At 37.4% G+C, this 25,392-nt stretch overlaps 1 protein-coding gene across 23 annotated transcripts in view; it reads left to right on the top strand.

Annotated features, from left to right (window-relative positions):
- The window catches only part of MEF2A (myocyte enhancer factor 2A), a 152,721-nt gene that overhangs the window by 33,950 nt on the left and 93,379 nt on the right, over positions 1-25,392 (top strand). For 7 of the 23 annotated variants that reach the window (XM_063640021.1, XM_063640025.1, XM_063640024.1 and 4 more), the window contains exon 3: positions 1,955-2,123. The exons of the other annotated variants lie outside the window; for them this stretch is intronic. The gene's annotated coding sequence lies outside the window, so the exon portion shown is untranslated. The remainder of the gene's footprint in view (positions 1-1,954; positions 2,124-25,392) is intronic. 23 annotated transcript variants of the gene reach the window in all.

Genomic DNA, 25,392 nt, shown 5'->3' with positions numbered 1-25,392 from the left:
TCTAAGGATGTAGACAGTGTCTTATCCTTCATGACGGGCTTTCTATGGTTCTATGGGTTGTGCCTGAGTTAATAACTACTTACTTAGGAGTTACTCTTGAGTATTTAGATTGGAAATGCCCTTTCTTTTTGAATAGATTTGTATGTTAACTGGTGAAGCTCAGATTAGAGATTTTCTTTACAATTCTGCTGCAGTAGAAATTGGAGGTTTGTCATAGGGATTAGACAGAATTTCTCCTGGCTTTCCTTCATGTCTTGGAACTCCTTTGGACTACTACATTGAGGTCAGTGATCCATTTTGAATTAATTTTTGTATATGGTGTGAGGTAAGGGTTGAAGTTTATTTCTTTGAATATAGATATCATACTGTTCCAGCAGTTTTTTTTGAAAACATTATATTTTCCCCTGTTGAATTATCATGGCACCATTGTTGAAAATTAATTGGCCATTATGTGTGGGTCTGTTTCAGGACTCTGTTCTGTTGATCTATATATCCTTATGACAGTGCTTCACTGTCTTGATTACTGAAGCTTTATAGTAAATCTTAAAATGTGGTAATGTAAATCCTCTAAGTTTGTTCTTCTGTTTCAAAGTTGTTTCTTCTATTCTGGATCCTTTTTATTTCTTTCTATGTAGTTTAGAATCAGCTTTTTAATTTCTACAAAAAAAAGCCTAACAGGATCTTGATTAGGAATGTTTTTACCCTAGAGATCAATTTGGGAGAATTTACCTCTTAAGGATATTGAATCTTATTAATGCATGAGCTTGGTACCTCTATTCATTTAAGTCATCTTTACTTTTTCTCGGCAGTGTCTTGTAGCTTTCAGTGCAATGGTCTGACACATAGTTTGTTAAATTCATCTCTAATTATTTTAATTTTGTTATTATAAATGGGAATTTAAAAGAATATCAGTTTCCAATTGATTGATGCTGGTTTACAGAGATAGAATTGATTTTTATTTTTTATTTATTTATTTTTTTGAGACAGAGTCTCGCTCTGTCACCCAGGCTGGAGTGCAGTGGCACGATCTTGGCTCACTGCAAGCTCCGCCTCCCGGGTTCATGCCATTCTCCTGCCTCACTCCGCCTCTCCGAGTAGCTGGGACTACAGGCGCCCGCCACCATGCCCGGCTAATTTTATTTTTGTATTTTTAGTAGAGATGGGGTTTCACCGTGGTCTCGATCTCCTGACCTCGTGATCCGCCCGCCTCGGCCTCCCAAAGTGCTGAGATTACAAGCGTGAGCCACTGTGCCCGGCCTAGAATTGATTTTTATATAAAACTTTATAATTTGTAATATTGTTAAATATTAGTGCTAGTGGCTTTTTTGTAGATTTATTCAAATCGTCTCTGTAGATAATTATCCTCTCTGTGAATAAAGACTATCTTATTTCCTCTATTTAAATTTATGCACCTTTTATTACTTTTGCTTGCTTTATTACACTGGTTAGTAGTCCCAGTGCAATATTGAATAGAAGTGGTGAGAACTAACATCCTCGCCTTGCTTCTGATCTTAGGTGGAAAACTTTTGAGTTTTTCACCAGATCTTGGTAAGAGTTTTTTTTTTTTTTTCCTTTTCATGAGTAGATGTTGAATTTTGGCCAAATGTTTTTTCTGCATCTATTGATATGGTCACCTACCTCCCCTCCTGTTTGTCTGTGCATATGGTCAGTTACATTGATTGATTTTAAATATTGAACCAACCATTCATGTATTCTTAGAACAGTTATCACTTGGTCATGATGTGTTATACTTTTTGTATATTGCTGGATTCACTTGCTAAAATTGCGTTGACTGTTTTAAAAAGTCTACATGCATGGAAGGCATTGGATTGTAGTTTTTGTCTTTTTGTGTGTGTGTGTGTGTGTGTGTGTCAGGGTAATGCTGGTCTCAGAATGAGTTAAAATTTCTTGTTCTTGAAGAATTTGCATAGAATTGATGTTATTTCTTCTTTAGGTGTTTGGTAGAATTCACCAATGAAGACCTCTGGACCTGGAGGTTCTTTGTGGAAAGGTTTTAAACTGTTACCGGCGGTGAATCTGCATGGGTCTACGGCAACCTCAGTTCTTGCCTTCTCAGAAGAAAGAATTCGACTGAGGGGTAAAAGGCAGAAGGAGAGACCGAGGCAAGTTTTAGAGCAGGAGTGAAAGTTTATTAAAAAGCTTTAGAGCAGAAATGAAAGGAAGTAAAGAACACTTGGAAGAGGGCCAAGTGGGCAGCTTGAGAGATCAGTGCGTGGTTTGACCTTTGACTCAGGGTTTTAAATGTTGGCATACTTCTGGGGTCTTGTGTCCTTTCTGCCTTGATTCTTCCCTTGGGGTGGGCTGTCTGCATTCTCAGTGGCCTAGCACTTGGGAGGGGAGCCTGTGCAGTGTGTTTACTGAAGTCGTATGTATGCTTCCTTGAGGTATTCTTCTCTTACCAGTCCAATGTCCCTAGGAAGTCATATACCAGTTAAACGCCACCGTTTTGCCTCTCAATGCACATGCTGGAGCCCATACATCCAACTCCTGAGATGTTATAGGGAAGTGGCTGATCACCAGCTTCAGGTGTTTCCTATCTGTTGGGAGACTGCCTTTCACTGGCTTGGGCCGCCGCGACCAATTATCATTTTAGAGAGACAGTTTAACAACTGCCTGACCATCACCTGGTGGTTGCCTGACATTCCTGGTGTGTGTGTGTGTGTGTGCCTGGTGTGTGTGTGTGTGTGCCTGGTGTGCGTGTGTGTGTGTGTGTGTAGGGGTGGGGAGCTTTTCCTGCCCTGCTCATGTCTGACTAGCTACCTACTGTAACAAAACTATGAATTTGGTTTCCTTAAATGATACAGGGCTATTTGGATTTATGTTGATTCTTATTAAATAAGCTTTAGTTGTTTGTTTTTCAAGGAATTTTTCTATTTTATGTAAGTTGCCTAATTTATTGGCACAAAGTTGTATTTTAGAATCCCTATTCTTTTACATTTGAAGGATCTGTAGTGATATCCCCTCTTCTGTTGCTATTTGGAAACTTCCTTCTTTTTCTAAAAGAGTATTTAATCTTTTAATTTTCCTTTGTTTGCATCCTACAAAGTTAGTAATGTTGTGTGTTCATTTACATGGAGTTCAGAGTATTTTAAAATTTCCATTGTGTTTTCTTTCCTTGACCCACATCATTTTCAAATATTTGGTTAATTTTGCAGATTTCTTTCTCTTACAGGTTTCTAATTTAATTCTACTGTTGTCCAAGAACATACTTTGTGTGATGTAAGTTCTTGTCAACTTGTTGAGATTTATTGTAAGGCACAGTTGTGGTGGTCTGTGTTAGTAAAATTTTTTTTTTCCCCCAAAGACAGTCTCACTCTGTTACCGAGGCTGGAGTGCAGTGGCGTGATCTTGCCTCACTACAACCTCCACCTCCTGGGTACAAGCAGTCCTCTGACCTCAGCCTCCTGATTAGCTGGGACTGTAGGCACACAGCCATCACACCTGGCTGATTTTGTGTGTGTGTGTGTGTGTGTGTGTGTGTGTGTGTCTGTGTGTGTTTTTGGTAGAGACGGGGTTTTGCCATGTTGGCCAGGCTGGTCTCGAACTGCTGACCTCAAGTGATCTGTCTGCCTTGGCCTCCCAAAGTGCTGGGATTACAGGTGTGAGCCACCATGCCCAGCCAGTGTTAGTAAATGTTTTGTGTGTACTTAAGAAGAATGTGTTGAGTGGAGTTTTCTACAAATGTTAACTAGGTCAGATTGGTTGATAGTATTCTTTAAGACTTCTGTGTCCCTTTTGATTTTCTGTTTGTTTCAATAATTTCTGAGAGAGGAGTGTTCAATATTCAACTTTAATTGTGGATTTGTTTATTTTTCCTTTTACTGGTTCATGTATTTGGAGGCTCTGTTATTAGGTGCATGCGTAATAAGGATTTTTATGTTTTCTTGATGAATTAGGTCTTTGGCACTGTTAAATTTAGTGAAATAGTTTGTGAAATAGTTTGCATAGTTTCTGACAAAAAGTCTGCTGCTCTTACCTTTTGTTCCCAGTATGTAAGTTTTCTATTTTCTTTGGCTACTCTTAAGACTTTATTACTGGGTTTTAGTCATTTGATTATGATGGGCCTTGTATGGTTTTCTTTGCAATAATGCTGCCTAGATTTTTTAGTTTATTGTTTAAAACCAAATTTGGAAATGTTTGGCCACTATTTCTTCAAATATCCCACTTACTCCAGGTTTTTGTTTTTGTTTCCCCTGTAATTTTACTTATATATTTGAAATATTGTCTCTCGGCACTGATACTGCTTTTGTTTTTCATTTCTTTCTGTCTGTGCTTTATTGGTTGGTTAATAGTACCATGCCTTCAAGTTCACTGTTCTTTTCTTCTGCATTGAATAATCCCATCCAGGGTGTTTTTAATTTCTGAAAATCATTTTTCATCTCTGGAAGTTTTATTTCTTCCATTAATCTCTTCATGTTCTTATTTTTCTTTACCTTCTGTAACATACTAAGTTTATTTATAATCTTTTTTTAACGCCCTTGTCAGTTCCGTTAACTTTATCATTTTTGGATCTCTTCATGTTGATTGACTTTTATTATGTGGGCCACATTTTTTTGCCTCTTCTCATTCCCTGTAATGTTTGGATGCTGGATATTGTGGTTTGACATTGTTGGGCGAAGGGTTTTTTTTTTTTTGTTGTATCTTCTATACAGTGTTGGACTTTGTTTTTGTACATATGTAAGTTAGTATCAGCTGAATCTTTTTGTTTAAGCTTGTCAGTGTTGATCCGGAGAAGCCTTTTTCGTGGGGTTAATTTACTGCCCATTAAGGTTATAGCCTTTTGAGGGCTATACTCCATGCTCTTCTGAGATTATTCTCAATTCAAAGTAATCCCAATCAATATTCCAAAATTTTGTTAGTTTGTCTGTTTTTGTTGGAGACAGAGTCTTGCTCTGTCGTCCATCCTGGAGTACAGTGGTGTGATCTCTGCTCACTGCAACCTCCACCTCCCAGGTTCAAGCTGTTCTCTTGCCTCATCCTCCCAAGCAGTTGGGACTACAGTCACGCATCACCACACCCAGCTATTTTTTTTGTATTTTTAGTAGAGACGGGGTTTTGCCATGCTGGCCAGGCTGGTCTTGAACTCCTGGCCTCAAGTGATCTGGCTGCCTCAGTCTCCCAAAGTGCTGGAATTATAGGTGTGAGCTGCTGTGTCCTGCCTCTCTTCCACTTTTAAAGATGTGTTCACTTTGAGCCAACCCAGATAATCCAAATTAATTTACCTATTTTAAGGACAAATGATTACCAACTTTAATTCCATCTGCAACCTTAATTCTCCTTTTCCATGTAATGTAACATATTCACAGGTTCTGGCAATTTTAGGATGTGGTTGTCTTTCCTGCATAATTATTTCGCCTATCACAACTTCCAAAGTTGAACTATATTGTGCAAGGTGGACATCCAAGCTACCAACAATGTTGAAAGCTTAGATTTGTTCAACACATTTACAGACATTACATTCTTCTTTATGCCTGAAAGGTAAACCTTGTACATAAAGCATGAACAAGTAAATTGGTATGCTTTTTTATGGGATTCTTGGCTCAGGGCCTAAGGAGCTTTACAGTACGTTTTAGATTTAAAAAAAAAAGGCGGGGGGGCTGGGTGCAGTGGCTCGTGTCTGTAATGCCAGCACCTTGGGAGGCCAAAGGTTGGTGGATCGCCTGAGCCTAGGAGTTCAAGACCAGCTTGGGTAATGCAGCAAAACCTAGTCTTTACAAAAAATACAAAATTAGCCAGGCATGGTGGCACATGCCTGTAGTCGCAGCCACTCAGCAGGCTGAGGCAGGAGGATCACTTGAGCCCAGGAGGCAGAGGTTGCAGTGAGCCGAGATCACGCCCTGGGTTGGATTTTAAAGGAAATTTTGTGGCCCAAGAATAGCTAAAGTAGTCTTGAAAGAAGATCAAAGTGGAATAACTTTCTCTATTAAAAACTTACCTAAATCTACAGTCATTGATTTCATGAAATAAAGCCACAAGGATAAACAAAAGAAATTAAATGCCTGGAAAAGGGTTCACATGTACATGGACACTTGCTTTATGACAAAACGCACACTTTAGAGTAGTAGGGAAAGAATTATTCAAAAAATCGTCCTGGAACAAGTGATAATCTATATGGAAAGAAATAACTTACGTTCCATACCATATGCAAACATCAATTTAAGAATGATTTGTATATTTCAACATGAAAGACAAAACTGAAACTTGTTGGAAGCTAATATAGATGAACAGGTTCATGCTCTTTGGCCAAGAAAATATTTCTTAAAAAAAATCAAAAGGGCAAATATTAAAAAATTGATAATTTTGACTACCTTAAAATTAAGAAATTTTGTTCTTGCAAAGTCACCATTTAGAAAAGAGAGGCAAGTCAGAGTGGAGAAGATATTTGCAGTACCTTTAACAGACAAAAGACATTCTGATACCAGAATATTCAAAGCGCTTCTACAAATCAATGTGACAGAGACAATCCAATAGAAAAATGGGCAAGAGACATGAAAAATACTTCACAAAAGAAATTCAGATATTTAAGAAACGTGGAAAAAAAGTGCTTAACCTTATTAATAATCTGGGAAATGCGAATTAAAACTAGGCTCCACCATATGCCCACTAGAATGGCTGAAATTTTAAAAAGGGATTTATAGTACAAGTTTTTGAGAGGATGTTAAGTTATGGGAACTCAGCCACTTTGAGAAACATCTTGACATTTACATACCCTGTGACCCATCAATTTCTTTTCATGGTTATACACTTGAGTAATACATGTACATGTGTGTGGAGAGATGTATTAAGGAACATTGGTAGCTGTTTGTAATAGCCTCACACTCAATATGATGTTTATCATAGTTGGCTACATAAATAAAATCATGATACATTCATACAGTGGAGTACTTTACAGCTGTAAAAATGGAAGAACTATAGCTATGGATAAATATCACAAGATGTTTCTCAAATGAAGCCAGAAATCACACATTATGTGTGATTCCACTGATATAAAGTAAAAACAAAACATGCAAAAATAAAACAGGTAAAATAAGCTATGATGTTGAGGGATCTGTGCTTATGCCATGAAACGGAAAATGAATAACAACAAAAAAAAGAGAGTTGCTACCACAATAATCAGGAAAATAGTTGACCCCTAAGTGTGGTGGAGGAGGGGTTTAATGGTGGCTGAATAGTGGGTGATTTTAGGGGTGCTCATGTTCTCTTAGATCTGAATTGTGACTTGAGTTTGTAATCAGTCCTTGAATTGTGAATTTTTGTTTTATGTATTTTTACATCTCTGATATATACTCAAAATCATATTTGACTGAATAAATATTGATAAGGTTAGACTTAGAGCAGCATTTATACACAGGTTTGATTCAGATGATATGAGGTTAAAAGGTTTTAATATATTTGATATTTGAATCATAATGTAGAGAACCGAGATTATTTCTGGTAATGATAATTCATCTTTTTATATGATTTAATTATTTGTAAAACATTTTTCCCCCAGTAGTTATGACATCCTGAGAAGTATCTGAGATAGGCATAAGTATCTGCATTTTACAATTGAGGGAGCATTAATTTTGAGAGTGAGTTGGTGGTGGTAGAGGATTAGAACCTCGTTTTCATTTCTGTGCCTTGCCTTGCTGTATCCTTTATTTCTCTTTTGTGTCCCATGTGAAGACAGGACATTGTTCTTTATGTAGGTGTAATTAATCTGAGAATGAAAGAGCGTGGATGGAGGGGCTCTCCTCTTAACAGGGCAGTTTACAAAGTCTCCTTTCTAATGATTTTCATAATATTATGCTTATCTCTAAGGAGTTCAAGGTACCCTGTGATTATATCGTCAACTCTTATAATTTGCTGTAGGAGTTTTGAGCCAGTCTTGCTGTGCTTTGTAGAAATGAATTGAGGTAGTAAAAGACATGAATCACTGAAAATCAAATTATAATTCATTGATATATTTGATATTTTATAAACTGGTCATCCAGATAAAAATTTTGAAGTTAGTAGTTTGGATGATTTACCATGATCAACTAATGGTTTATGTAGTTTTAAAATAATCATATGTCCTGTTTAAGGAAGCCCAACTTAAAAAACTTTGAACTTCTTCGGCAGTTAAATGAAGGGAGTGATTATTGACATTACCAAAAAAAAATTACTTACAGCTTTAATCAAATTTAGTTAATTTCACTGTGAATGTAAGGTACTTGTACTATACTTGCTATTCATTGTATAAAACGTGTTGCATATTTCACTAATAGGAATAGGCTGTAAACAGTTTACCCTTAAGCTTCTTTTATTTTTCAACATTCAGCTTTGAATGTCTCTAATCTAAAAACACTGTGTGGAAGCATACAAAAATATATAACTTGTTATTAATCAGATAAATCCAAGTTAAAATAGAAAGATGCCATCTTTTAAACCATGTTTCAGATTTTTAGATGATTTCTCCCCTCCTCCCATCCTGTTTTTGTTTTGGTGTATTGACTATTTTACCTAAAACATAAGAAGTAAACACATGATAAAAAATGATATTTTGGGCGAGCGTGGTGGCTCACGCCTGTAATGTCAGCATTTTGGGAGGCCGAGATGGGTGGATCACCTGAGGTCAGGAGTTCGAGACCCAGCCTGGCCAACATGGTGAAACCCCGTCTCTACTAAAAATACAAAAAGTTAGCTGGGCGTGATGGCAGGTGTCTATAATCCCAGCTACTTGGGAGGCTGAGGCAGGGGAATCACTTGAACCCGAGATGTGGAGGTTGCAGTGAGTTGAGATCGTGCCATTGGACTCCAGCCTGGGTAATAAGAGTGAAACTCCGTCTCAAAAAAAAAAAAAAAAAAGAAAAAAAGGTGCTATTTTGTTGTTTGGATTTTAGGCAAAGTTACCAATATTCAGTATATCAGTTGTCTTAACCTTTCTAACAAGTAGATAGTTTAGAGGTGTCATAGCTAGACCACAGCTAGTCTTTGCAAAGTTGGAAAAGGCCCCTCTGCTTTTAAGTAAATAGTGGCTTCTGCTAGGGTGAAGGTGTTAGACAGTGGAAGACAAGTTGGCTTTCAGACCCCACCTGCTCCTTGGCCCCAGGCCCATGTGCATGGCACGACATTGTTCGTAATGGCTTTGGGTCATAGTGATTTCTTGCTCTCTTCTAGTTAGTAAGGGATTATTTTTCTCAATGCTGTGTGTATTTTTGTACATTTATTGATCTTATTTCTTGAATCAGATGTTAGTATTTTTGAATTTTACCTAAAAATGTATAATAACCTAATTTAATTCAGAACTTCATAAAATTAGTGTATTTGTAGGGTATGTTCTGCCTTTATGAAAGTTACATAAAGCCAAACTGCACTTTCAAGTAATGACCATAAGTCTATGAGCTTTATATTCAAAGTACAGTTTATGTTTTTGTTACCGAATCATTTCTTTATAGCTGTGATTGTGTTCATACGACATAATGTTGTATTTTAAAAACATATGATAATATAGCATGTACAATTCAGGCTCAAATGGAATACCTTAGTCATTTTCCATAAAATAATAGCTTATGATAGTCTCAGGCTAATTTAGAATTTGAATTTTGCCTGGATTTAATTGTAAACATTAATTAAAACGTCTTAGTTTAGTGGGAACAAAGAAAAATTATCTTATATTAAAAGTAATTAGAAGATAATTCCATAAGGGTAAAGAATCTGCCATTGTGAGGGCCGGGCGCGGTGGCTCACGCTTGTAATCCCAGCACCTTGGGAGGCCGAGGCGGGCGGATCACGAGGTCAGGAGATAGAGACCACGGTGAAACCCCGTCTCTACTAAAAATACAAAAAAAAATTAGCCGGACGTGGTGGCGGGCGCCTGTAGTCCCAGCTACTCGGAGAGGCTGAGGCAGGAGAATGGCGGGAACCTGGGAGGAGGAGCTTGCAGTGAGCCGAGATTGCGCCACTGCACTCCAGCCTGGGCGACAGAGTGAGACTCCATCTCAAAAAAAAAAAAAAAAAAAAAAAAAAAAAAAATCTGCCATTGTGTTACAAATTACAGGATAATTCTCAAGCTTGACAAAGAGAGTATACAGTATGAATGGGTTTTTATTTATATATTTTATAAGAAAATATATGGCATCATTTTTGTGTGTGGAATGTAGTTGCCTTGTCTCATATTAAAATTGGGATTAAAACTAATTGGCATTTCTTGATTCTGGTTTTTCACGATCTTTTAGCAAAGTAGACAGCCACTTGGGTTTCTTACTTAGATCAATTTTTTTTCGTTCTAGTAGATACTATTTAGAGGACCCAGGGTATCATATTTAAATACAGTAAAAATTTTAAATTAACCATCTTTTATATTACTGGAAGTGTTTGAAATCAAGAATCGTATAGAGCACTGGCAGTGAACAATCCAAAAATGAAATTATGAAAATTATATTTATAGTATTATCAAAATAATACAGTTCTTAGGAATAAATTTCACAAAAGACACAGCACCTGTACACTGAAAACTACAAAGTGTCATTGACAGAAATTAAAGAAGACCTAAATAAATGCAAAGATGTACCATCTTTATTGATTGGCAGATTTAATCTTGTTAAGATTACAGTCACCAAATTAATCAACATATTTAACACAATTCCTATCAAAGTCCAGCTGGTCTCCCTCCCCACCACCCCAGAAATTGACAAACTGATTCTAAAATTCATACGGAAATTGAAGATACCTAGAATGCCAAAACAGTCTTTAAAAAGGATAAAGTTGGAGGCCTCCCACTTTTGAATTTGAGAATTTACTACAAAGCTACTGTAACCTAGACAGTATGTTACTGGCACAAGGATAAACAGATCAATGGGACAGAATTAAGAGTCTAGAAATAAACCCGTGCATTTATGGCCAATTGATTTTTTTTAATTAATTTTTTTTTTTTTTTTTTACAATGATGCCAAGACAGTTCAATGGAGGGAAATAGCCTTTTTAACAAATGGTGTTCAGACCCCTAACACTATATGCAAGAATTGGCTCAAAGTGGATCAAATACTTAATGTAAGAGCTAAAACTATACAGGCTAAGTCTTCATGATCCTGAATTTGGCAGTGGTTTCTTAGAAATAACATCAGAAGTAGAAATAACCAAAGAGGAAATAGGTAAATTGGACTTCAGCAAAATTAAAAACATTTTGCTTCTAGGGACACTCAAGAAAATGAGGCCGGGTGCATTGGCTCATGCCTATAATCCCAGCACTTTGGGAGGCCGAGGTGGGTGGATCACTTGAGGTCAGGAGTTCGAGACCAACTTGGCCAACATGGTGAAACCCCATCCCTACTAAAAATACAGAAATTAGCCAGGCGTGGTGGCAGGTACTTGTAATCTCAGCTACTCAGCAGGCTGAGACAGGAGCATCACTTGAATCTGGGAGGTGGAGGTTGCAGTGAGCTGAGAATGTGCCACTGGACTCCAGCCTGGGTGACAGACGAGACTCTGTCTCAAAAACAAAACAAAACAAAACTTGATGAGTGGGAGAAGGTATTTACAGATCATGTATTTGTAAGCGCTGGTATCCAGAATATATGAACTCTTACATCTCAACAATGAAAAGACAGTAACCCAACTTCAAAGAGGATTTTCTGTGAAGAAGATAAATAAATGACCAATAGGCACATGAAAAGATGCTTAATGTTATAGTTGTTAGGGAAATGCGGAATTAAAACCACAACATAAAACCACAGCAAGATACCACTTCACACCCACCATGATGGCATAATAAAAAAAGACAGAAAATAAGTGTTGGAGAGAATGTGGAGAAATTAGTATCCTCATACTTTGCTGGTGGGAATGTGAAATGCTTCAGACTCCTTAGAGAGTAGTCTGGCGGTTCCTCCAAAAGTTAAATGTTGTTACCATATGACCCAGCAATTCTGCTCCTAGCAATGTATCTGGTAGAATTGAAAGTATATGTCCGCACAAAAACTTGTGCACCATTATTCATAGCAGCATTATTCATAATAGTCAAAGTGGAATCAACTCAGATGTCCATCACCTGATGAATGGGTAAATGAAATGTGGTGTATCCATACAGTACAATATTATTCAGCCAAAAAAGGATGAAGTACTGATTAATGTTATAACCCAGATGAACCTTGAAAACATGTTAAGTGAGAGAAGCCAGACACAGAAAGCTACAGATTGTATAATTGTGTATTTCCAGAATAGGCAAATTCCATAGAGACAGAAAGTAGATTAGTATTTGCTGGGGACTAGGGAAAGGAAGGAATGGGGAATGCCTGCTAATGAGTATCAAATTTCTTTTTGGGATGATAAAAATGTTCTATAATTAGATAGTGGTAATAGTTGCACTGCTTTGTGAATACGATTTTTAAAAACTCGGCCAGGCGTGGTGGCTCACGCCTGTAATCCCAGCACTTTGGGAGGCCGAGATGGGTGGATCACGAGGTCAGGAGATCGAGACTATCCTGGCTACCGGGGTGAAACCCTGTTTCCACTAAAAAATACAAAAAAAATTAGCTGGGCGTGGTGGCGGGCGCCTGTAGTCCCAGCTACTCGGGAGGCTGAGGCAGGAGAATGGCATGAACCCGGGAGGCAGAGCTTGCAGTGAGCCGAGATCACACCGCTCACTCCAGCCTGGATGACAGAGTGAGACTCCGTCTCAGAAAAACAAACAAACAAAACACTGAATTATTCACTTTTAAAAGGTGAGTTTTACGGTATATGAATACCATTCACACACCATATTTAAACTCAATTTAAAAATCATATAGAATTGAAGACACCACCCTGAACAACACAGCGAGACCCCATTTCTTCAAAAAACTTTTTTTAAAAATTAGCAGAGTCAGAGGTGGAGGAGAGGAGCTGAGATGAGAGGGTTCCTTGAGCCTAGGAGGTTGAACTATGATTGTGCTACTGCGTTCCAATCTGGGTAACTGAGTGGAAACCCTGTCTTTAAAAAATAAAGGAAAACAGTGGTGTACTTCTAATAAACTGCTATCAAACCTGGATACTTTTGACAGTGAGGGGTCTTACTTAATAATTACACCTGTCTCAGGTAAACCAGAATGTATGTTCTCCCTACTTTGGTGTGTTGAAAGTATTTTTCCTTCAGAAATGTGAAGAATATAAAATTCTTCTCATATTCTTCTTTAGCAAGTGAAAAAAAAAAGGAAAAGACCAAGAAAGCCATGTAATTCAAGGAAACGGGAGAGAGAGATTTCTCTATGGAAATGAAGGCCATAAATGTGTGTATAAATTGCAGTGCGTAGATATAATGCAATCAGGACTTGATTCATTTGTATGATTTTGCTACTTCACTCTTGCACATAGCCAATCAGTGTTTGAATAAAGAGTGTAACATTGTAATATAATAAAACAGAGGCTGTGAACTAAAGACGTTCATCATCATCATCTGTGGAGCTTTTAAAAAGTACTCTTGCTTGCATATTAGTCTCAATTATGATTTGATAGTTTTATTGTGGGGCTAGGGCAAGTTTGTGCATGCAGAGTATATGTTTTAGGTCCTCAGCTGAATCTGGTATCCTTTTAAATTGAGAACCACTGCATTAGATCAGTGAGCTTTATTGATCCATTTATTGAACTATCTAGTTATTATTGTTTTATGCAACAATAGTAAACGGCAGTAGGAACTGAGAGAACCTCAATCTAAACAATACACACTTTAACAGTCCCCCCACCCACCCCTCCTAGGGCCATCCCTGTGGGTAATCTAGCAATTGTGATTCCTCTAAGTCTTTAATAATTGAGATTGAGAGGAGTCATTTATTTCTCTTTTTTTAAAGGTACCTTGAAGCAGGAGTAGTAGTGGGAAGTAAGAAGCTCAAGTTCCTTTGCAAATGCTTGAAACTACAGTATATCCGTGGAAGGCAGGGAAAGGTTATCAGCGTTGATATACAGAGCAGGAGGGATTGGGAAATGGAGACCTTTGAGGAGGTCAGAACTCTTAAGTTAGCTGATAACTGCTCAAGGCATTTGTATTTTGACAGCCTGTTGTAGCATCAGATAAATTGCCTTTTAACGGGGAACGTATTGCGATGTAGTGGTCCTTCCATATGCTCTAGTTTCCCTTGTGCAGCCACACACAACTTAGTAGAAATTGTTTTAATATTCTACTACTGAAAAGTACCATAAACTCATGAAATTGGGGTTAGATGGCTCCTTGAAGGTTTTATCATATCAGTGACATTTTTGACCACTATTTAAATAGTTCCAGTGGTGATAATGTACTGTTACGGAAAAAGACATGATATTAGAGCCAGAATTTCAACTCTGCCTCCTAGTGTGACTTTGGGTGAGTACTGATTGTTTTTACTCGCAGTTGCTTCATTTAGAAAGTGGAATAGATGCCGTCTACCTCACAGGGTTATTGTTACTGTTACATGAGATAATATATATTAAGGTCTAACACAGCTACTGATAAATGTAGAAGATATTTAATAAATATTAAGTTACCTTTCCTTCTGCAGTTCAGTGAAGATTTACTTCTTTTTTTTTTGGAGATGAGGTCTCACTATATTCAGGCTGGTCTTGAACTTCTGAGCTCAAGTGATCCCTCACCTCACCCTCCCAAAGTGCTAGGATTACAGGCGTGAGTCACTGCGCCAAGCCCAACAATAACTTATAACTCCAAAAAATTGGTTCTTAGAGAATGTCCAACAGCCTGGGCTTGTGAAATGTCATACTTTGACTTTTGCTTTCATTTGTTAAGCAACTATGGTAGCAGCTGAGGTTACAGGAGTAAATACAACAGACTTGATCTTCTCCCTTGGTTACAGTTTGGTTGGGGGAAAAGAAATCAAACATGTAATTGTATAAGGAAGTACTTACAGTTGAGGTAAATGCCGTAAGAGAGAAGTACAGTCTGTTAGGAAAGTGCGTGAGAAACCCTAACATAGTTTGGATGTTAGGAAACATGTCCTTGAGGGAATAACAGTAATACTGAGATACAAAGGATGGGGGGGACTGTCATTGAGGAGAAGGGCTTGGGTAAGAGCTACTGAGAGAGCAAGGTGGGAGTGTGTATGAAAGCCCTGAAACAGGAGTGAGGAGCTTTCTAAGTACATAACAGCTTGTGTCAAGAAGCTTGCTGGGCAGGAGGAAGTGTGGCATGGAATGAGGAGTTCCATGAGTAGAGGAGTGACAGGGCAAGGCAGAGCCTTACGGGCCATGTTAAAGGCTTGGGCTTTTAAGAACAGTGATAAGTGACATGATTATTAAACGTTAAGAGGTTGCTGTAATGAAAATGAGGAAATTGCATTGGAGGGAAATGACAGTGCCTGCTGAGACCAGTTAGGGGGCTGTTGCAGTGCTTAGGCTAAAGGGGAACAGTGGCTGGTACAGAAAAGGAACAGGCTTGGTGTGTTTGGTTTAAGAAAATGTTGGGTTTTGAGATACCTGTAGGGTATCTAAGTTGAGTAGTTGAGAATGTGCTTGGATATAGCCAGGTAGGCTAGTGATGTAGCTCTGGCTGAGGCCTTTGCAGTAGGCTGATAAGCCGAGTTTCTGGTATTTGTCTTTTATGCAGACTTAACAGCAACTTGAGTGCATGTGTTGTGAGTATTTTTATACTCATTATTTTACAGTTTTTAATATTAAGTAATGATTATCACTTTAGTAAGTAATGGTTATTGCATTATTTTACAGTTTTTAATATTAAGTAATGATTATCACTTTAGTAAGTAATGGTTATTGCATTATTTTACAGCTTTTAATATTAAGTAATGGTAATAATAATGGCCAGCATTATTGAGCACATGTGCAGATTACTAGGCCAAATACTTTCTATGTGTTATCTCTTAATCTTTACAAGCTTATGAGCATTATTATTAGTCCAGTATTTTAAAGATTTGGCATCTGAAGCTTAGAGAAATTGAGTAACTTCCTCAAGGCAACACATGTAGTAAGTGGTGGAGCTGAGGTTTGAATCCAGGTGGGCATGCTGCAGAACCTGTCCTGTTAACCACTACCGTATGCCACTTCTCTGTGAAATTTGAACCAACGAACTAAAACAGAATGACTGAGAAACCATTGATTATTGAACTTTTATGGAAGACCTGTGTATGCTACACGTTGTACTATACGTGATTTGATACAGTCTCTTATTTACATCAACATTCACATGGCCTGGGAAATATGGTTTTTGCCTCATTTTAAAAATGAAGAAACTGTGGCTGAGCAAGTAAGTGACTTGGTCAAGATCACTAATAGCTATTTAGTGGAACTTGGATTCAAAATGGACTCTTTTGTGTTACACTACTTAAAAATAAAAACTGTGTTGACTTAAAAATAAGAAAATTTCGCTGGGGAGCACAATTAGATTTAGTGGTTCCCATATATCAAGCCACACAGTCAGACTAGTTCTTAAAAAAAATTAGATCTCAATGTTTAAAATTATAGACTGAACTTAGAGAACAAACAGCTGAGAAAATTGAAATACTTAAAAATAATAAGTATTTTACATGTATACAAAGTAAAGACTTTATTAAAATTATTTTAGAAAAGATAAAATGAGAAAATATTTTCTAGGAAATGTGTATCCATTTTATAATATCTGCGAATAGATTAGACAAAATTACAATATTGATGACTAGTTTTTTTTGTCAATAGTTAATTGTTAGCATTTGTATAGGACTGCAGCTTGATCTTGCTGTATTCACTCTGTCCTTTAAAATTTCTTCTGTTTCTTCCTTAGTTTTGAGAAGACAAATGGAAATTAAGTCAATGAGGTAATATATTATAATGCATTTTAAATATTGGCTTCTTTTAGCATCAGAGTTAAGACTCATCTTACCAGTACTTTCTACTGCCTACTAAAAATTAATGAGAGTCAATTAAGCATAGTATTAACAGTGTAGCTCCTTTGGGATCTGGTTTTTGGAATACTCTGTTTTCAGTAAGCCCTTTGCAGAGAGATTTAGTCTTAGGTATATACTAAAATATATATATATATATATATCACCTATCATGTGCCTTCCACCTTTTTACTGACAGTTGATGATGAGGGACATCTTTTGGGTACCAGATACCTGTAAAGTAATGTTATATTTGGTTTTCTTTCGGTCGATGGGTACACCATTGAGAGCTGTGGCCATGGGGCTTCTGATTACAGTAAGAAAAAGCCTATCTCCTGATGCTAGCAGAACCTGTCTGAAACAGATAATTGGATTTTGATTGGTTGGCTGGATGTGAGAGAATTTTGAAGCAGTCTTATAAGGTGCTTTTGATTTTAGGAAGCCAAATCAACAAGCTACTCTTCCACTGTCTCCCGCCTTGTCTTTGTTACAGTCATTTATTTGTCTTTTTTCATGTGATTATGATCTCTGTATCTTATAAGAATTGCTTGCCCTTCTTTGAATGCTATCTTTTGTCACCCAGCACTGCTGTTCAGCAGTTTTTGAGGACTTACCTCACACATCATCTTTTCTTATAAAGACTGCCATACTGAGTTACCTATAGGATATCAGAAACAGTCAACTTCAGAACTGTGTGAGAAGTTTCATTTTTAAGGCCATATATGTGTTTGGTGTTTTTTTTTTTTTTTTGGTATGGTCTGTATTTATTTGTAAGGTATCTTTGCTTTCTATTTCTAGCTTTCTGTATCATCTGGCATTTTGACTTAGATGATTTTGGTCTTCTTGACACTTTAGATATGTTACTAGTACAGTTTTTATGGCTAGAATAGAAAATAAAAGATGAAATGACAGAGCAGAGAAAGACTATTTATGATTTGACATGAAAGTGACCTACCTAAAACATTTTTGAATGATCTATAATCTCCTTGTCCTTTTGGGAACAGATTATAATCAGCTCTTAAATTATCAGCATGTATGTATCAGGATACTTTCTGCTGCAAGTAACAGGCTAATCAAAACAGGAAAGACTTTATCATCTCATAGAATGAGAAGTACAGTAGGGTGGTTCCAGGGTTGGTTAACTCCAGTCCCTCTTTCATCTTTTCTTTGTTGTTTTCATTTTCTTCTACTCTTTCATTCTAAATTTTTTTTGTTAAATTGCCCGTAACTATTAGCGTAGTCTCTAAGCAGTGTGTGGTTGACATAAACTGTGTTTATGCCTGTGGGGAGAAGAAGCAGTAGTCATAGGCTTCTTTGCTCTGAATTGTTTCTAATGATTCTAGTGTATTTTCTGTTTCATCTTTTATTCTCATAGTTGAACCCAAAGGAATATGAATTGTTGCCTAGATACCTAACAGTGTTTATTTGTAAATTACATGTAAGCATTTAATGAAACGAACTTTAAAAAAGCACAGAAAATCAGTATTTCTCTCTGTAGTCAGAAGCCCCACAGACAATAAAGCATCCTGTCAGTAAATCCATTGCACTTACTGTGATGTCCCTTGAGTTGTAAAACATACTAATCTTTGCTTAGCAGAAATTATAATCTTCAATTAATATTACATATTACATTTTTAGAAGTGCTTTATAGATATTAGAACCATGGAATGTTAGAGCTATGTTACCCTAAGAAGGATCGAGAATCACTTGTGTAGTATTTTGGTTGGAACAATCCTAAACTGAGGAATATTCTGTATAATGACTGGCTTATATTCTTGAAAATGTCAGTGTCACGAAAGAGAAAGGCCAAGAAACTGCTCTAGATTACAGGAGACTAAAGAGACTGACAACTAAATGTGATATATGATGCTGAATTGATCCTGTTGCTGAAGAGGGTAAAAAACGCCCTAAAAGGCCGGGCGCGGTGGATCACGAGGTCAGGAGATCAAGACCATCCTGGCTAACACAGTGAAACCCCGTCTCTACTAAAAATACAAAAAATCAGCCGGGCGCGGTGGCGGGCGCCTGTAGCCCCAGCTACTGAGGAGGCTGACGCAGAAGAATGGCGTGAACCCGGGAGGTGGAGCCTGAAGTGAGCCGAGATTGCGCCACTGCACTCCAGCCTGGGCGACAGCGAGACTCTGTCTCAAAAAAAAAAAAAAAAGCCCTAAAGAACGTTACTGGGATAAGTTACAAAATTGCAGTTATGGCCTGCGCTTTAAAGTAATGCAGCAATGTTATATTTTTTGAATTTGATAACTGTGCTGTGGTTATCTTTATATTAGAGAATATTCTTCTTAGGAAATTTCGACTTTAAATATTGAGGTGTAAAGGGCGTGATATTTGCAACTTACCCACAAGCGGTTCAGAATAATACATTTATTTATCTATGTTTATGTAGATGTGTAGTACATATACACATGAACATATCCATGAGAGTGAGAAGAGAGAGAATGAAAGTTAATGAAAAATGTTAAAAACTGGTGAATCTAGGTAATAGGCACGCATTCTCTATACTGTTCTTGTAACTTTTCACTAAGTTTGAAATTATTTTTAAAATACAAAGTTAAAGTTAAAAGTTGTGAGTTAAAAAGTAAAATAAAAAGTTTTTGTAAAAGGTTGCACATACGAGTATACTTGCTAAAGACAAGCTTTATATTTTAAGGCATGTGTGAAATTTAAATTGTGAAAGGATAGGTATACTGGATCTAGGAAGATCTGCATTCCAAATATGAGCAAATAGGAGGTGGCAGCACTTGAAGCTTGAAAGATTGTAATACCTCTGGCATGGCCATTGAGGATGGAAGGGGGAAGAGGGAAAGAACCAGGCTGTGAGAGCGGTGGTGGGTTTATGTCGCTAGGGTTTGCAGTCAGCGCTCCTTTGGCAGCAGTGAGATGAGGATTTCTGTGGTAGAGCTGGGCAAGTAGCAGCCAGACTCCTTACCTTGGGGAGAGCCCTGGATCTACGGTCCCTGGGCAAGGCTGGTGCATTTTGCCTCAGACTAGCTGCTTCGAAAACCGAGGCAGGGCTTTAGCTTCCCACCCCCTCATGAAGGCAGCAGAATACAGCGGTTGGAGTGCTCTTCTGGAGTAACACAGACCTGAGTTGTCTTGGCTCCAGTATTTAGCATCTGCGACCTCGGCGGGGTGATATTTACCGCCTAGGCTTCAGTTATTTTTCAGATTTAAAATGGGGATAATAATAATGCCTGTCTTACAAAGAGGTTGTAAGAATTTAAAAAGTTATGTGTAAAGTGTATTGCTGTTGTTACTATGCAGCAGGGCCCTAGAAAACCTTTATTTCTCCATTCGGCCAACTGATTACTCATTTTGTTTTCAGATCATAAATATTAACATCATAAATGTTAATGTGTTCTATACCATGATTGAAAATGTGTGTGTTAGTATTGCAGTAATACTGTCTTTTGGACCCCTTTCCTCAAAATATTTGCAATTGTATGGTACTTTATTCTGGCCTCATGTGGTACGTATAATGCATGTAATTGGATTTTCCTGTTATAAAAAGTCACTTTTACTTAGAAACTGTCAGGTACCAAAGGTTATACAACTAGTTTAGGGACAGGTTTGGGTCTGGGATCCAGGTTTTCTCACTTGGCTTGCAGTAAACCTCAGTCAGGTTGTGAAGAAAGAGTAACTGGAAATTGCACAAGATAGTAAAGTAGAAGCAACATTTCAGTAATGTTTAAAGTTAATCCTTGAATGTTTTCTGGCATTCAGGATTTTTTTCTTCTTAATTTTAAAAGCATCCATTAGTTCTTGTTTTGTAGTAACTTCTTTTCTTACCACAACAATGGTGTGTATTTTAGAAAAAACGAAACTAATTTTTTAAATTGCCTTTAAGTTATTATTTTAAATAACTTGAGTATATGCTGCTAGTCTTTTATCTGTGAACACAATATCTACAGAATTTTTTTCTTTGACTTTTATTTTTGGTTCAGAGTATGTGTGTATGTTTGTTACATGAGTAAATTGCGTGTCACTGGGGTTTTGTGTGTGAATATTCATGTCACCCAAATAATAAGCACAGTAGGTGATAGTTTTTCAGTCTTCACCCACCTCTTATGCTCCTCCCTCTAGTAGTCTCCAGTGTTTGTTGTTCTCACCTTTGTGTCTGTATACACTCAATGTTTAGCTCTCACTTATAAATGAGAACATGTGGTATTTGGTTTTCTGTTCCTGTGTTAATTCGCTTAGGATGATGACTTCCAGCTGCCTCCATGTTGCTGCAAAGGACATGATTTTGTTCTTTTTATGACTGTGTAGTGTTTCATGGTGTATATGCATCACATTTTCTTTATCCATTCCACTGTTGATGGGTATCTAGGTTGATTCTGTGTCTTTGCTATTGTGAATAGTGTTATGATAAAACGTACATGTGTCTTTTTGGTAGATTAGTTGATTTTCCTTTGGGTATATACCCAATAATGGAATTGCTGGGTCAAATGGTAGTTCTGTTTTAAGTTCTTTGAGAAATCTCCAAACTGCTTTCCACAGTGGCTAAACTAATTTACATTCTCACCAACAATGTGTAAATATTCCCCTTTCTCTGTAACCTCACAAACATCTTTTTTTTTTTGGGAGACTGAGTCTCACTGTATCCCCCAGGCTGAAGTGCAGTGGTGTGATCTTGGTTCACTGCAACCTCCGCCTCCAGGTTCAGGTGATTCTCGTACCTCAGCCTCCCGAGTAGCTGGGATTACAGGTGCCTGCCACCATGCACGGCTGATGTTTATATTTCTAGTAGAGATGGAGTTTCACCATGTTGGCCAGGCTGGTCTCGAACTCCGGACCTCAGGTAATCTACCCTCCTCGGCCTCCCAAAGCGCTGGGATTACAGGCGTGAGCCACTGCACCCGGCCAACCTTACCAATGTCTATCTACAGAATATTTAAAAACAAAACTAGAATTACATTTTTCCTACCCACAACAATACATTGTGAACATTTATTGTACAGTGTTCAGCCTTTTTAATGGTTACAGTATTGTATGGACAGGCCACCTCTGTAGGCTTCTATCTTATTCCCCTGCCATGTATTCACTCTTTTGATTGTGTTGGGATGAACATCCTTATTTGTAGATTTTTCTCATTATTTTTTTCCTTAGACTAATTTCTTGAAAGTAGAATGGATTTTTCAGGGGAAGCTGAAATTCATTTCTTTTTGAAATATTAAGTTTTTAAACGTTGCCCAAACTGTTTAAAAACTTGACATCTACAGGATGATTTGGGAGCCATTCATTTGCAACAGCAGTAAGTGTTTCTGTTCCTTGGGGCTGAGTTTGCTGTTTCCATTTTACATTTTGTCCCTTTAATACTGTCTATATGCCCAAGACTCCCAGTGCTTATTTTTAGTCCTGATGTATGAGTCTTATGTCTAGTTTCCTATTTGACATTTTCACTTGTCCATGACCATCTCAAGTTTAGTATGTCCAAAATTAAATCCTTAAGTTCCACTCTTTTAAAAAAATAATAGATCCTTAAAGATTTTTTGATAGAGATGCCTGTTTATTTCTTAAAAGAGTTCAGTTGTTGATTGTACATAATCATTTTTATTCCAAAAATCATTTGCTAGTTTAAAAAAGTTTTTAATGTGTAGTTGATTGGCCAGAGTCATCAAAATGGGGTGTTCTGATGAACTCAATGATTGGTGTTAATAAGGACTCAGTTTAAAAAGTAAAGTTTACCCCCTGTTTAAAGTCCATGCTCTTAAAATATTTATTTACTTAAGCAACAGGTTTCTTTAAAACAGTAAACAAAATTGAGTTTAAAAGACTGTGAACATTTGTGATCAGTATTAGTACTAAACTGGTCTGAATATGAGTGCTAGATTCTATGATATCTTTTAAATTAAGACAGTAGAGCCCATATTGGGAATGTTTTTAAAAATCTGGTTCCTGATTTTTTAAAAACATGACAGATTTTTTTCAGTTACCTGAGTATTCAGTTTAAAGTAATTTTTTCCTGCATTCCTGTTGCTTGAATAACAGATACAGGACTTGGGATTTAATTAGAGAGATTCTTTTTTCCCTCCTAGGAAAAGATAATATTAGTTTATGTGAGAAATGCCCATCTGTTTTCTAAAGGTAGATTTTAAATGTTGCCATTTTGAGTAAAACTCCTTTAGCTTTACCATATTGAAAAAATCAGTACTTGCATGATTTAAAAAGTTAGTGGTTAGCTTGAATTAATAAAATCTGACTCCTGGAATTATTTGAAAGATAGATGCATTTTTTTCAGTATTTGAATATTTTGAAATTGTATGTAAATTTTTTGAAATTGTTTGAAATTTGTAAAACATACTTAACATAGAATTTACTGCTTTAACCCTTTTAAATTATATAGGTTAATGGCATTAAATAAATACACATTGCTGTACAGCCATCACCACCGTCCTTGTTTAGGACGTTTTCTTTTTTGAGACGGAGTCTCGCTCTGTCGCCCAGGCTGGAGTGCAGTGGCGTGATCTCGGCTCACTGCAAGCTCCGCCTCCCGGGTTCATGCCATTCTCCTGCCTCAGCCTCCCTAGTAGCTGGGACTACAGGCGCCGCCACCACTCCCGGCTAATTTTTTTTTGTATTTTTAGTAGAGACGGGATTTCACCATGTTAGCCAGGATGGTCTCGATCTCCTGACCTCAGGATCCACCCGCCTTGGCCTCCCAGAGTGTTGGGATTACAGGCGTGAGCCACCGCGCCGGGCCAGGATGTTTTCATCTTCTCAAACTGAAACTCTGTACTCATGACACAGTGACACCCTACTCTTGACCCTCCCTGCAACCCCTAGCAACTAACTACCATTATACTTTATGTCTCTGAATTTGACTACTTTCGGTACTTCGTACCAATGGACTCATTGGTAGATTGGTCCTTTTGTGATTAGTTTATTTCCCTTACCTAGTGTCTTCAAGGTTCATCTCTGTCGTAGCATGTGACAGGATTTCCTTCTTTTTTAATGCTGAATAATATTCCATTGTATGTATGTACCACCTTTTGTTTCTTCTCCCGCAGGTGGACATTCAGGTTGCTTCCACCTTTTGACTATTGTGAATAATGCTTCTATGAACATTGCTGTACAGATATCTGAGTTCCTGCTTTAAGTTTTTTTGATTATATGTCTAAAAGTGGAATTCTTGGATCAGACGGCAATTCTATATTTATTTTTCTGAGCAAACGCTGTACTGTTTTCCATAGCAGCTGTACTATTTTACATTCCCAAGAACAGTGCACAAGTGTTCCAGTTTTCCACACCCATGCTGGTGCTTGCTGTTCGTTTCTTAATAGCCATTCAAATGGATGTGAAATGGCATTTCATTGTGGTTTTGACTTGCATTTCCTAATGATTAGTGATGTTGAGCATCTTTTCATATGCTTACTGAACATTGGTTTATCTTCTTTGGTGAAATGTCTATTCAAGTCCTTTGCCCATTTTTAAATTGGGTTATGTTTTTGTTGCTTTTGAGTTTTTAAATATATTCTGGATATTAATCTTGTGTCAAATATATGATCTGCCTTTTTTTTTTTTTTAATTGAGACGGAGTTTCGCCCTTGTTGCCAGGCTGAAGTGCAATGGTGCGATCATGGCTCACTGCAACCTCTACTTCCCGGGTTCAAGTGATTCTACTGCCTCAGCCTCCCAAGTAGCTGGGATTACAGGCATGTGCCACCAACCCATCTAATTTTTTGTATATAATAGAGATGGGGTTTCACTATGTTGGTCAGGCCGGTCTTGAACTCCTGACTTCAGGTGATCCACCCACCTCGACCTCCCAAAGTGCTGGGATTACAGGCATGAGCCACCGCGTCCGGCCATGATCTGCAATTACTATCTTTCATTTGGGGTTGCTGTTTTACTCTGTTGATAGTGCGCTTTGATGCACAGAAGTTTTTAATTTTGATAAAATCTAGTTTATTTTTTTGTTGTTGATTGTGCTTTTGGTGTTGTGACTAAGAAATTATTGCCAAATCCAACATCTTGAAGCTTTTGCTGTATGTTTTCTTTCTAAGAGTTTATAGTTTTAGCAGTTGGGTTTAAATCTTTGATCCATTTTGATTTAATTTTTGTATATGATGTTAGATAAACATCCAACTTTATTCTTTACCAGGTAGATATCCCATTTTACCAGCACCATTTGTTGAAAGACTGTCCCCCATTGAATGGTCTTAGCATCCTTTTTGAAAATCATTTGACCATATGTGAGGGTTTATTTCCGGGTTCTCTATTCTATTCCACTGTCTTTATGTCTGTCTTTATGCCAGTACCACACGGTTTTGATTACTGTAGCATTATAGTAAATTTTGAAATCAGGTCTGAGTCCTTCAACTTTGTTCTTTTTCAAGATTATTTTGGCTATTTGGAGTCCCTTGAGATTTCATATGAGTTTTAGGGTGACCTTTTCTCTTTCTGCAAAAATATCATTGGGATTTAATAGAGATTGCATTGAGTTTGTAGATCCCTTTGGGCAGTATTGATATCTTAATAACATGATCTTGCAGTCTATGAATATAAGACATCTTTCCATTTCTTTATGTCTTTATTCTTCCATCGGTGTTTTTTAGTTTTAGTGTGG

This window comes from Symphalangus syndactylus, chromosome 5, assembly GCF_028878055.3.
Source record: "Symphalangus syndactylus isolate Jambi chromosome 5, NHGRI_mSymSyn1-v2.1_pri, whole genome shotgun sequence".
In the NCBI taxonomy this organism is placed as follows: Eukaryota; Metazoa; Chordata; class Mammalia; order Primates; family Hylobatidae; genus Symphalangus; species Symphalangus syndactylus.
Note: the sequence above shows the minus strand (reverse complement) of the source record. Positions and strands in the feature narration are given on the sequence as shown.